Source organism: Propithecus coquereli, unplaced genomic scaffold (assembly GCF_000956105.1).
Source record: "Propithecus coquereli isolate 6110/MARCELLA unplaced genomic scaffold, Pcoq_1.0 Scaffold16, whole genome shotgun sequence".
NCBI lineage: Eukaryota > Metazoa > Chordata > Mammalia > Primates > Indriidae > Propithecus > Propithecus coquereli.
Genome location: NW_012140524.1, coordinates 93,639 through 107,884, shown reverse-complemented (window position 1 = coordinate 107,884; position 14,246 = coordinate 93,639).

Genomic DNA, 14,246 nt, shown 5'->3' with positions numbered 1-14,246 from the left:
TAATCTTTGACAAACCAGACAAAAACATACACTGGGGAAAAGAATCTTTATTCAATAAATGGTGCTGGGAAAATTGGATAGCCACATGTAGAAGACTGAATCTGGATCCACACCTCTCACCTCTCACAAAAGCCATTTCCAATTTAGGACCAAACAGAGAAACATAAATATGTCCCCCAAATCAATCACACAGGATGCCCTGTTTCTAGTTATCCCACCTACAGCTTCCTCATACCAATACCCTCCATTTAGGGCACACTTAAGTCTTTGCTACTTCTCTGCTTGCCTTGATTCTCTTCCAAAGAAGTGATAGTGGCTAACTCCCTTGTGATAGCAAGCTCAAAATAAATAGCCTTTGCTTGTTCTCATTTATTTCCATTCTGATAAGGCTAAAATATAAATTTTTGATCTTATGATATAATAAATATAATTTATTAGTGAATTTTTCCAATAAAGTAGCTGTTATAAAATATGTTTCCCTAGGCAAAAAGAAAAACAAAGTAATACAATTTAGACTACTATCTACATATTTATTTTCTTTTATTCCAACCTACACTTTCATTCCACAAGCAACTATTTTAATTTATTTAAATGTATCTTTTTATTTGAATGTCATATTGCAAAATATGATACAAAAACACAACATAATGATGTTTCAGTGAAAGCTTTTTAAATTTATATTAATTATATGTACCACCTCACCTTACATTCATCCCTTGTATGGAGTCCGAACAACCACACAATTTTATTGAATCCCATATTACATTTCCATGCATACATCTTACTATTTCCCTACTTTCACAATTTCACTTCTGTTTTTTTCACAGCTATAAATGCCTTTTTCTTAACTTCTCCACCTGGCAAAAATGACATATCCTTCAAGGTACAAGTGAAATACTACTTCATTCATGAAAACTTCTTGATCACTCATGTCATTCATATCAAAAATGATTTCTAGTTCTCTTGAATTTCTATAACACTGGTTTTCCTTAGAAAATATTTCCTTGTATTGAAATTATTTTTCTTGGCTTTCCCCTATTAGAAGGAGCTCCTTGAGGGTTATGAAGTACCACTATTAAGTACTATAAATATAAAGATAAATTACACAATCCACTATCTTTCAGGTGCTTACACTCTAATGAGGATATTTGTGTCTATTCTTTATAATTAACAATATTATGATATGATAAACTCCACAGAATCACAAAGGGGAGTAACGCATCTTATCTGGCAGGAGTTTAAATATGCTTTAAAGAGCAGATAAATGTCGGCTTCCTGACCTACATACACTCACCCCAACCTCCATCCTTTCTTTCTATCAAACGGGGCCCTGAAAACATGTTTGAATAAATAGCCACGCTTCTCCTAGCCAGGGTTGATCTTACATGAGTAGAAGCTTGGCCCAAACTTTGGCTATTTTTCAAAAACAAAATTGTAATTAGGAAATAAAAGTTATAGGCCATTCTGTTATTAATTAAACTGAAAGGATACAAAGCCTATAGTAGCTATTTTTTACCATGTACATGGACAAACAGAACCAAATTTCAGATAGACAAGAATGAAGCAGACATTGAAGGGAAGAGAAGAAAATTACATTTAGCTCCAAAGAAAGACAGAGGGTGAGAAAGGAAAAGGGTTTTGATCCCAGGCTATTTTCTAATTTCAGACTCTAGTTTTCCTGAGACTTGACTACATTTCTTGCCTTTAGGTTCTGTTTGATAGCCTTGTGTGTCCTCCCATTAAATTCACAGTTTCCATAAAATCTAGCTTAAGTTGATCTCAGTTACTGCATCTAAACAATCTCTGACTAAGACAGCTATGTCTTAAAGGATAAAGAGCAATTTGACAGATATATAAAATGACAAGGTAAGACACTACAATAAAGGGAAAAAAAATGACCAAAGATAGGGAGATATAAAGCTTATGTTTGAGAATTATCAAGTAGACCAGAACAGTTAAAGCATATGATGATTGAGGAATTGTTGAATCCTCATTAAAAATAAACTTAGACACCTTATTAACAAATTTGTACCTTATTCCAAAAACTGGTAGAAAAGAGGACATGGAAACATTTCAACTCGGATGTTAATGACAAAGTTTGCAATTGAAAGCTCCCTGACAATCACTCTGTGGCCTTAGATGACTTTCCTCCTTTTTATTCTCTTCCTCCAACAAATAATAATAATAATAATAATAATAAACAATACTAGTAGCTAACATTTATTTAGTACTTATTCTGTGCCAGACAATTATAGTTGCTAAATTGAAGGGCAGATGCATTGATTGAGTGCTGTGGGTCACTTCAAAATTTTCAAAAATTTAAACTTAAAAAAGCTTTTCTTCTAGATGATACACATTCAAAAAGAATACAACACAACTGACATCCTGGGGGTCCTCTATTGATCACACATTCTTTGCCCCAGAGTTCGTACTTGCTGGACCTAATCACCAGGTTTCACTCATCTTTCCTTCTTGACTCCATGGCCCATTTTCTCTCCCACACACTCCAAGTGACCATTCTCTTCCAGTCATTCTCCTCATCAACTTATTTACTCACTCACTGTGTCTACAATTTAGCATTCTGTATCTGTCTCTGGTTAAGTTTCAACTTTCGAGTGTTTTTTTTTTCAGCCTTGTTTCTTCCTTGTGTATATTCCTTGTCTTTCACTGTCATCATCAAAACTAAGAAAAAATATTAACTATCAAAAGCTATACAGAAATTATTGATTGAAAGTCATGATCTATAGTAAGAGTAGCCTTTCGTGGAGGCTGAAAGGACTGGTAGTAGGAGACCACGCACAGGCACAGGCACAGACACGCATACACATATACATGCTTATACACACTTTAGTCTCCAGTGTCCCTCATGGGTATTTACACATGTAATTTCTGCACATAACCCTTTCATCCAAGATAATGTTTGCAAATGTCAAGCTCTCTTTTAACCTAATCAAATTTTGTATCATCAAAGCCACATCATCTTGGGAAGATAGAACCAGTTTTTACCAGTTTCTAAGCATCCCTGAGAAGTATCCCTGCATCCAGTTTCCAAGGTCCTAAAAAGTCTATTGTTTTGCATTTAATACTCTTTTATGACCTGGACAGTTCTAACAATGAGTGATGTGGTGACCACAATTACATATTCATTTCCTACAACAACAATAGCCCCAAAACATTTTTAAAAATACAAACTTCCTATTAGCCATAAACATTCTTCTTCTGACCCCCAAGTTATCCTAGCTCCTCTTAACCTGTATATATAATTGACATCAAAATTGTCACAACCAATTGATTAGTAGATAGGACCTTGCACCCAGAAAAGTCTTGCCTTCATAGCCAGGCTGCAATATATCTTGTAGAAATAGCTTTAGAAGTTAATCTTTTGTACCAAGTGTGGTTAATTCTATTAATAGTAGCCTAGAACATAGTCCTAGATTTCAAAGCTTGGACAGACAGAAGGAAGGCTATTTTATTTCCAAATTGGCTTGTCTTTTTACAAAATTGGCTCCATGTTACTGAGCTGGCTCCTTCTCTAGGTCATCCTTAATGATCCATGCATGGGCTATTCAGCTCAACTGGGATATAAAATTGGTGACATTCAGAATTAATAACAAGTTATCACATTATGAGGCTTTTCTGGCTCTATCATATCTTTCAATGTAGCATACAAGGCTGCAGGAATTTTGAATTCAATCCATGAAGCTGCTAATATCCATTTCCTAATTATAGATAATCAAAGGGTCTCAAGTCTGAGAAAGACCCCTTCTGCACCTTGACCCCAAAGCCCCTGCCTGTGATCAGTAGGTCAGGAATAAAAAGGTTCTATATGGAATTTATAAGATTTAACTCAAGGTTCAATCCTATATTTACCTACTCATTTCTGTCTCCCTGACTAATAAATCTGTCAACCAGACACTCTCCCTAAAATTTTCACACATTCAAATACATTAACTATTTAACTATATTGTCAGATAATCTTTGTGTACTATGGTCAAAGCTAGAAAACCAGAAATGTGGTTTATAGAGACTTAGCCCTAGCAAAGTAGTGTAGAACAATGTGTTTGGAGCTGAGAGACAATAGTTCAATGGCACAACTCTTCTTTTGTCTAATGGTCACTCCTGACCCTGTGGCCTCTACCAGTAGTAAATAAAATGCCTATCTGTTGGTTTCATACAAAGTTGGATTTACATTTGTCCCTACTTTTGTTAACAAATAGAGCACAGTTTAACAGCGTTTGAAGTTTCAGGAAGACTTAAAGGAGAATTATTGGTGCTGGTTACTTGAGTGTAATAGGCTATGTATTAGTCAGGGTTCTCCAGAGAGACAGAAGCAATAGAATGTGTGTGTATATATACACACACATATATATATTTACACACACATATATATGAGAGGGTGTTTATTGGGGAAATTGGCTCTTGTGATTATGGAAACTAAGCAGTCCCACACCAGGCTGTCTGCAAGCTAGAGATCCTGGGATGTCAGTAGTATGGCTCAGTCTAAGTCCAAAAGCCTAAGAACCCAGGGGGCCACTGGTGTTAGTCCTGGAGTCCAAAGGTCAGAGAGCCTGGAATTCTGATGTCCAAGGGCAGGAGATGAAGACTGTATCCAAGATCCAAGAGAAAGAGACATCAGTATACTTTTTCTCTGCTTTTTTCTACCCAAGCTTCCAGCCAATTGGCTGGTACCTGCCCACATTGAGGGTGAATATTCCCCACTTAGTCTAGTCAGTGTCACATGTTAATCTCCTCTAGTAACACCCTCATAGACATACACAAAAATAATGCCTTCCCAGTTCTCTAGGTATTTCTTAATCCAGCCAAATTGACACCTACAATTAACCATTACAAAGTATAAGTTCAACTATATATGGCTTGTCCCCATATTTCCTAAATTCATTCAGTCACCTGTGGGTAATTTATAAGAGTATCAACCTGCCAATTCCACATCTAGGGGATTATATTGATAGGAGCTGTAGTGTTCATTTTGAAATCAGACATGATTAGAACAGTTATCTACAAGGTAGTTACCCCCAAATGGACACACAGCAACCAATCATGTCCACTTGCTTGAGTGCAGTATGGGTCACCACCAACAACTCTAGTATTGATGCACACCATGCAAACAGCATCTGTATGATCCTGATTAGTTCTGTGAAACTTTTAGGGAGAGTGTCTGGTTGACAGATTTATTAGCACCAGACTGTCTTTTGTTAACTCAACATCATCCTCACACCCTGCTAAGATTGTGTGTAACTGAATTTCCCAGGATCTTCTTCCCTAGGTGGTTCTTGGTTAGCATCTGCCAATGAAAGGCCTTCTTATGATATTCAAAAGGCAAGACTGAAAGAGATGTTTACAGGTAGACAAGTGGGCATATGGCAGTTATATGATTTGCAGCAGTTTCTGACAGTCTCCTGTGAATTACCCACTACACTGTAGTTGAGACAGATGATAGTCAATTCTTGCTAATCACTTGAGTTGGTTCTGCAAATTGAGATAGTCAGTAGAAGGTTCCCAGAGGTTCTTAGGTTCCCAGAAGTTTCTAGGTGAAATCTACGTTGGCACTCAAATTGAGATTCTATTCTCTGACTTCTAATTCCTTAGCCTAGACAACAGTTATAAGAGCCTCTAATTTCCTATATTAAAAGTCTTCATAATCAGAATATAGAATAATCTCTGTTTCCCTGTCCAAAGCCTGACAGATATACATAGATGAGACTCAATATTTTGACTATCAAAAATTAGTTCCATGTAAAATTTGGCTTAGTTATTTCTGGGAATACCTAAATGTAAATCTGAAGACCATATAATGGTCACTGCCATATATCATGTGTGATGCTTATAATCCCATTTTTATACAATTAAAACCACTTGGAAAAGTTAACCGCTGTCACTACCCATGATGACACAAAGTAGTCTCCATCCTAAGAAAGATTTTTTATATATGTTTCCAACACATTTGTCACTTCCATGCAGAGCTAGGTAGAAGAGCCTCCTCCCTAAACCTAAGACATGCTTTGCCATTTGGGTTCATATTTTACCCATTTGTTTCACAAATCTCTCTGAATAGTCTCATGAACTCATCCTCTAGATATTATTTCTTGCCAGGAACTTCACCAGTTCTCTCATGAAAAATAAAAAGCTAATTCCTTTAACCATATGACATCAATTGAGTACTACACTAGGGAGGCTTCCTGACATCTGCATAGTCCTCTCCCAATCCATTTTACTTCCCTCCAACCACCAAAATAAATTTCTTTTGCCCAATAACCAACAAGTCTTTCTTCATATTAACCCATGCAAACCTCACGGGATGTTAATACGGTGTTCTTTTTGTCACCACTTCAGCTGAGGCATAAAGATAATATGTACAGGTTCGAAAATGATACCATTATGTTGAAATTTTAAAGTTGGTAAAGGGGCTACATCAAAAAAACAGAAAGATCACAATTTTACAATATAATGATACATCTCAAAAAACTAGAAGAGGAAGAACAAACCAAACCCAAAGCTAGCAGAAGAAAATAAATAACTAAGGTCAAAGCAGAACTAAGTGAAATGGAAAATAAAATAATAACACAAAGGATCAATGAAACAAAAAGTTGATTCTTCGAAAAGATAAACAAAATTGATAGACTCTTGCTAGCCAAAAATATAATAGAAGAAAAAGAACTCAAATAACCTCTATCAGAAATTGAAAAGGAGCCATTACAACAAGGAACTAGAAAGGCAGAGCAAACCAAACCCAAAGCCATCAGAAGAAAATAAATAACTAAGGTCAAAGCAGAACTAAGTGAAATGGAAAATAAAAAAAATAACACAAAGGATCAATGAAACAAAAAGTTGATTCTTCGAAAAGATAAACAAAATTGATAGACTCTTGCTAGATTAACCAGGAATAGAAGAGAAAAGATCCAAAGAAGTTCAGTCAGAAATAAAAAAGGAGATGTTACAACTGATCCTACAGAAATACAAAATACCATCTGTAAATACTATGAAAATCCCTATGCACATAAACTTGAAAATGTAAAGGAAATGGACAAATTCCTGGAAAGACATGACGTCCCAGGAGTCCATCAGGATGAACTAGAACTGAACAGGCCAATAATGAAAAGCGAGATTGAAACAGTAATAAAAAGTCTTCCAACAGCAACAACAAAAAAAGCACCAAATCAGATGGATTCACAGCCAAAGTTTACCACATCTACAAAGAAGAGCTGGTACCCATACAGTAGAAATTATTCCATAAAATCAAGGAAGGAATCATCCCAACTCATTCTATGAAGCCAGTATCAGCTTGATACCAAAGCCAGGAAGCAAGGAAAAGACAAAACAAAAAAATTAAAAAACTACAGACCAATGTCTCTTCTGAATATAGATGCAAAAATCCTCAATAAAATACTATCAAACTGAATTCAACAACACTTCAAACTCATAAATGGTGAAACTTTGGAGATGTGGCTTATATTTCTGTATCTTCAAGATACCAATCTTTTATGGCTCCTCTCCAAGCTTACCTGGTAAGCCTAGTCAATTGCTTATTTTTAACACTTCATGTGAAAGTCACTGACCTGAAATTAGTAGTGTGGTGGTTTTTCACAAATCAGGGAGCAGGTGTTATAGCTACAAAAACAACAAAATACCTAGAAATAAATTTAATCAAGGAAGTGAAAGACCTCTACAAGGAAAACTACAAAACACCAATGAAAGGAATTGCAGGAGACACGAAGAAATGGAAAGACATCCCTTGTTCATGGATTGGAAGAATTAATATTGTTGAAATGACCATACTATCAAAAGCAATTTACAGATTCGATGCAATCTCTATCAAAATACCAATGTCATTTTTCACAGAAGGAGAAAAATCAAGTCTAAAATTTGTATCGAACCAAAAAGAGCCTGAATAGCAGGAATGATCCAAACCTGCATAAGGAAAAATGTGGTATGTATACACAATGGAATACTACATGGCCATAAAAAATGAAATCCTGTCATTTGCAGCAACATGGATGGAACAAGAGTCATTATGTTAAGTGAAACAAACTAGGAATAGAAAAACAAACACTGCATGTTCTCACTCATAAATGGAAGTTAAAAAGTTGATCTCATGGAGGTAGAGAATAGAATGATAGTTACCAGTGGCTGGGAAAGGTGTGTGGGGGTGTGAGGGATGAAAAGAGGTTGGTTAATGGGTATAGTTTGTAGAAGGAATAAGGAATAAATTCCAATGTTCAATAGCAGAGTAGGATTACTATAGTTAACAACAATGTATTGTACATTTCAAAATAGCTAGAAGAGAGCATTTGAAATGTTCTAAACTTATAGAAATGATAATACTAGAGGGATTGGATATGGTAAATGCACTGACTTTATTATTACACATTGTATGTATGTAACAAAATCCCTCATGTATCCCATAAAAATGTATAAATATTATATATCAATAAAATTTTTAAAAAGAATAAAAACTGAATTAATTTTGCATTATACATATTACATATATGTAATTTTATATTATATATAAGGCTTAAAATGAAAATTGCATAAAATACATAAGTCAGAATAACAATATTAATATATGCAAAAGATGAACATAAGTTCACTGTGAATATAATATGCAGATATGAACCTGGATATACAAAGACAAATGATTTTATAAATTTGATGATTTTGTATAAACAGCTAAAATGAAATAGCAAAGAGAAATATCTAAAATTTGACTGTTACTGAATTCTTGATACATTTACTCTTACTTCCTGCCTATTGTTTGCAGTTGAGTACTAGCACAAAGCCCTTGAAGCCATTTTCTAATACCATACAGTGACCTCTCTAATAAGCAGATTTTTACACAATAAGCAAAAAGTAATCACTGTCATTATAAAGTTGATAATATTTGTCACTAAACACAAAAAAGAGCCCAAACTGTAGGGCATCTTTCAAGGTTGCAGTCCTCATAGCAAAAATTATTACTAATGCTGAGAAGCATGTCAAATCAGTCAAAAAAGTTAAAGGCAAATGTGCTCAGAGAAAAAGTAGTACAAGTATTTGGCAAAATTCTTTGATGATAGATATTTGTTCTTGTGGCACAATATCTAAGACATACAATGTGTAAAATGTATCTCCTTCTAGGTCTGTGAACTAGCTTTACAATTGATAAATTTGTTGATTTTGGAGTATAAATCAGGTCTTGATATATGTGAGAAAGAAGGCCTCCACCATTTGTCTTGTTGTTTATTGATAAAAACCTATGCCCATGCCAAAATTGAATACATTTTATTTGTATTAATGCTGTGGACTGAATTCCGTGTCCCCAAAATTCATATGTTGAAGCCCTAACCCCCAATGTGACTATCTGGAGATAGGGGTCTTTTGAAGATAATTAAGGTTAAATGAGGTCATAGGTGGGGCCTTAATCCTGTACGACTGTGACCTAAGAAGAGGAAGAGATATCTCCTTCCTACTCTCTGATTCCTACCCTTCCATGTGAGGACATAATAAGAAGACAGCAGTTGACAAGCCAGGAGGAGAGGCTTCATCATAACCCAATCATTTTGGAACCCTGATTTTGGACTGCCAGCCTCCAGAATTGTGAGAAAATAAATTTCTGTTGTTTATTCTACCCAGTCCATGATATTTTGTCATCACATCTGGAGTTGACTAAAATAACTAATAATCACTTTTAAGATTTATGATGTAGTTTGAGAGAGCTGGTATGGGGAGTATTGGCTATATGAACATGGACAGCAATGAAGATTTTGTTGAGTGAACAAGAAAAGTTGTATCTGAAAGACAGTGTACTAACAGTTTTAGCCACAGAAAACTTTTAGTAGTAAATAACAAGCCTCCAGATCCTGAGTCAGTATTGAATGAAATAGTGTAAATTGTGACTTTAAAATTTGCAGCCATTAAATATACATCATATCAAGCTGATTTGTCAAGAAATGGATAGTAGGCACAAGATTTTGTCAACAATAAGAAAATAAACAAACAAATTAAAAAATTGGCAAAAGACCTTGATAGACAACTCACCAAAGAAGATACACAGAATGGCAAATTAGCAAAAAGATGCTCTGCATCATATATCATCAGGGAAATGCAAATTAAAACAGCAATGAGCTACCACTACATACTTATTAGAATGGCAAAAATCCAAAACACAACACGAAATGCTGGTGAGGTTGTGGAGCAATAGGAACTCTGATTCATTGCTGGTGGAATGCAAGATGGTCTAGCCATTTTGGACAATTTGGCACTTCCTTACAAAACCAAACATACTCTTACCATACAATCCAACAATTGTGCTCTTTGGTTTTTACCCAAATGATTGGAAAACATGTTCACACAAAAACCTAAACACAGGTGTCTAGAGCTCCTTTATTCATAATTGCCAAAACTTGAAAGCAACCCAAATATCCCTCAGTAGGTGAATGGATAAACTTTAGTATTCCCAGACAATGAGATATCATTCCGGGTTAGAAATAAATGAGTTATCAAGCCATGAAAAGGCATAGAGGAACCTTAACCACAATTACTAAGTATCATAAAAGAAGAGGTTATATACTGTATGATTCCAACTATATGACATTTTGAAAAGGCAAAACTATGAAGATAGTAAAAATATCAGTAATTGCCAGAGGTTAGGTGGGAAAGAGGGATGAACAGGTGAAACATAGAGGATTTTTAGGTTAGTGAAACTATTCTGCATGGTATTATACTGGTGGATATACGTGTTATACATTTCTCAAAACCCATAGACTATAGAACACCAAGAATGAACCATAATGTAAACTATGGACTTTGGGTGATAATGATGTGTTAATGTGAGTTCATTGATTGTAAAAAGTGTACCATTCTTATAGTGCATATAGATGGTGGGAGAGGCTATGGGGAGGGGAATTCATGTGTTTTATGGGAACTATTCATAGAGTAATACCTCGGAGATATTGCAGGTTCATTTCAGACAACTGCAATAAATGCAAAGGAAGTCACATGAATTGTCTGGTTTGAATCCCTCAAAGTCATCCACGAGGATTAGAATGAACTTCTTTCAAACTCCTGTTAATGATATTTTGATGTCCTCCTATGAGTCAAAAGTGTTCTTAATGGTATCTAGAATAGCAAATCTTTTCCAGAAGATTTTTAATTTACTTTGCTCAGATCCATCAGAAGAATCAACTATCTGTGGTAGCTAAAGTCTTACAAAATGTATTTATTAAATAAGAAGACTTAAAAGTTGAAATGACTCCATGGGTTGCAGAATGGATGTTGTGTTAGCAGACATGAAAACAGCATTAATTTCCTTGTACATCTCCATAAGAGCGCTAGGATGACCAGGAGCATTGTCAATGAGCAGTAATATTTTGAAAGAAATCTTTTCTTTAATGAACAGTAGGTCTCAACAGTGGGCTTAATATGTTCAGTAAACCTAGGGCCAGGTGTGTTGGCTCACGCCTGTAATTTTAGCACTCTGGGAGGCCAAAGTGGGATGATCACTTGAGGTCAGGAGTTCGAGACCAGCCTGAGCAAGAGCGAGGCCCTGTCTCTACTAAAAATAAAAATAAATTAGATGGGTAACTAAAAATAGAAAAAAAATTAGCTGGGCATGGTGGTGCGTGGCTGTAGTCCCAGCTACTCAGGAGGCTGAGGCAGGAGGATTACTTGAGCCCAGGCGTCTGAGGTTGCTGTGAGTAGGCTGATGCCATGGCACTCTAGCCTAGGCAACAGAGCAAGACTGTCTCAAAAAAAAAAAAAAATTCAGTAAACCATGGTGTAAACAGATGTGTTGTTGTCCAGGCTTTGTTGTTTCATTTAAAGAGCATAGGAAGAGTACATTTAGCATAATCCTTCAGAGCTATAGGATTTTCAGAATGGTAAATGAGCATTAGCTCTACTTAAAATCACCAGTTGAATTAGCCCCTAATAAGAGAGTCAGCCTATCCTTTGAAACCAGGCATTGACTTCTCCTCTCTATCTATGAAAGTCCTAGGCAGCATCTTCTTCCGGTAGAATGCTGTTTTGTCTACATTGAAATCATGTAGTTTAGTGTAGTCACATTCATCTGTTATCGTAGCTAGATTTTCTGGATGACTTGCTGCAGCTTTTATATCAGCACTTGCTGCTTCACCTTATGTTTTTATGTTATGGAGATTTTTTTTTTTCCTTAAACGTTATGAAGCAACCTCTGCCAGTTTTAAACTTTTCTTCTGTAGCTTTCTCACCTTCTCAACTTTCACAGAATTGAAGAGAGTTATGCCCTCACTCTGGATTAGGCTTTGGCTTGAGGGAATGTTGTGACTGGTTTGATCTTCTATCTAGACCACTAAAACTTTTTCCTTATCAGCACTCAAGCTGTTTTGCTTTCTTATCATTCATGTGTTCCCTGAAGTAGCACTTTCATTTTCCATCAAGAACTGTTCCTTTGCATTCACAATTTGGCTATTTGGCATAAGAGGCCTGGCTTTCAGCCTATCTTAGCTTTTAACATGCCTTCCTCACTAAGCATAATCATTTCTAGCTTTTGATTTAAAGTGAAAGATGTGCAACTCTTCCTTTCTTGTGAGCATGTAAAGGCGACTGTAGAATTATTAATTGGTCTAATTTCAATATTGTGTGAGGGAATGTGGAAGACTGAGGAGAGGGAGGGAGACAGGAGAATGATCAGTGACAGGAACAGTTACAGGACAGACAACATGGATTGATTAAGTTTACTGTCAAAAAATTAGAATAGTAACATCAAAGATCAGCGACCACAGATTACCATACAATATGTAATAATATTGAAAGGTTTGAAATATTGCAAGAGTTACCAAAATGTGACATGGAGAGATGAAGTGAGCACATGCTGTTGGAAAAATGGCACTGATAAATTTGCTCAATGCAGAGTTGTCACAAACCTTCAATTTGTTAAAAAAAAAAGATGCAATATCTGTGAAGCACAATAAAGTGAAGTGTAATAAAACTAGGTATGCCCGTACTTTCACTCATTTGTGTTTTGAACCTAAAACTGCTCAAAAAATAAAGTATATTTTGAAATATGTATCATAGATTTTATGGATAAGGATAATAAATGGCTATATTGCCAAAAATTTGTCTTTATCAATTTCTTCATTCATCAGAGAAAAAAATATATTGATATGACATATTTAAAAACTACACTTAAAGCAATATGATTTGAAGTAATTTATAATTAGTGTAACCAGAATGGATTAATAATCTTTTCACATTTTCTCTAAAAGTGAAACATTTTAAGGATGTCACAATAATCAAGTTAGCATATTAAAGAGTAAAAACATAGTCTTCATTGAGAAATGTTTCTATAATTTCTGTTAAACACAAATTATCGATAGCTATCCAATAGTATCACCAAATTCATGCTGGTATTTTTATAATATACAGATGTGAGCTAGAATTTTACAAATTTCAGAAAAATATAATGAGAATAAATAAAACAACTCTGAAATACACATTAATTTTAAAACACTGAATTTTATGTTTTAGTAGTCATTAGTTTTAATTATATAAAAGTCATACCTTGTTAATTCATTAACCATTCTCTATAAATGGCAAAAATTATGAATTGGTATATAAGGGGCTCCTTGTTTGTCACAAGGCATAGATGTAAGAAATTTTGGGCAGAGTACACACTGATTGAGTGCTTACTATTAATAAATAACTATCACTACTTTTATTATCATTATCCTTACCTTTATTACTTATGCATTGATTTGGTAAAATATTGCTTAAATAATAAAAAAACTATTAGACTATAAGTCATTCCAATAGTTATTTATGCTCTCTCTATGTTTTAAGTTTATACAATCTTAAGCAAGTTGATTTATTTCTTAATTTTAATTCTATGTTAATCGGGAAAAAAATAAGACAATAACTAAAGGAAAGGATAATTTACATAATCGATCAGTCATAGTCCTGGCTGGAAATGGAAGATACATTCAAAGTGATTATTGAGAAAAGTTTAATGGATGGAGTATTTACAAAGGTGCGGTCAGATTTATGGGAATCCATTAAGAGATAGTGAAATATTCTGAGACAGATGACATCATGGAATTTGTTAATACTCCTAGGCCGGAAAAGTCCAGCAGAGTAGCTGACAAGAAGATACCTGACAAGAGAATTATAACTTAGAATTTGGGCCTCCACAACATGGAGATACCTTAAAGAGATACAAGTAGAATTACCATTCGATCCAGCAATCCCATTACTGGGCATCTACCCAAAAGAACAAA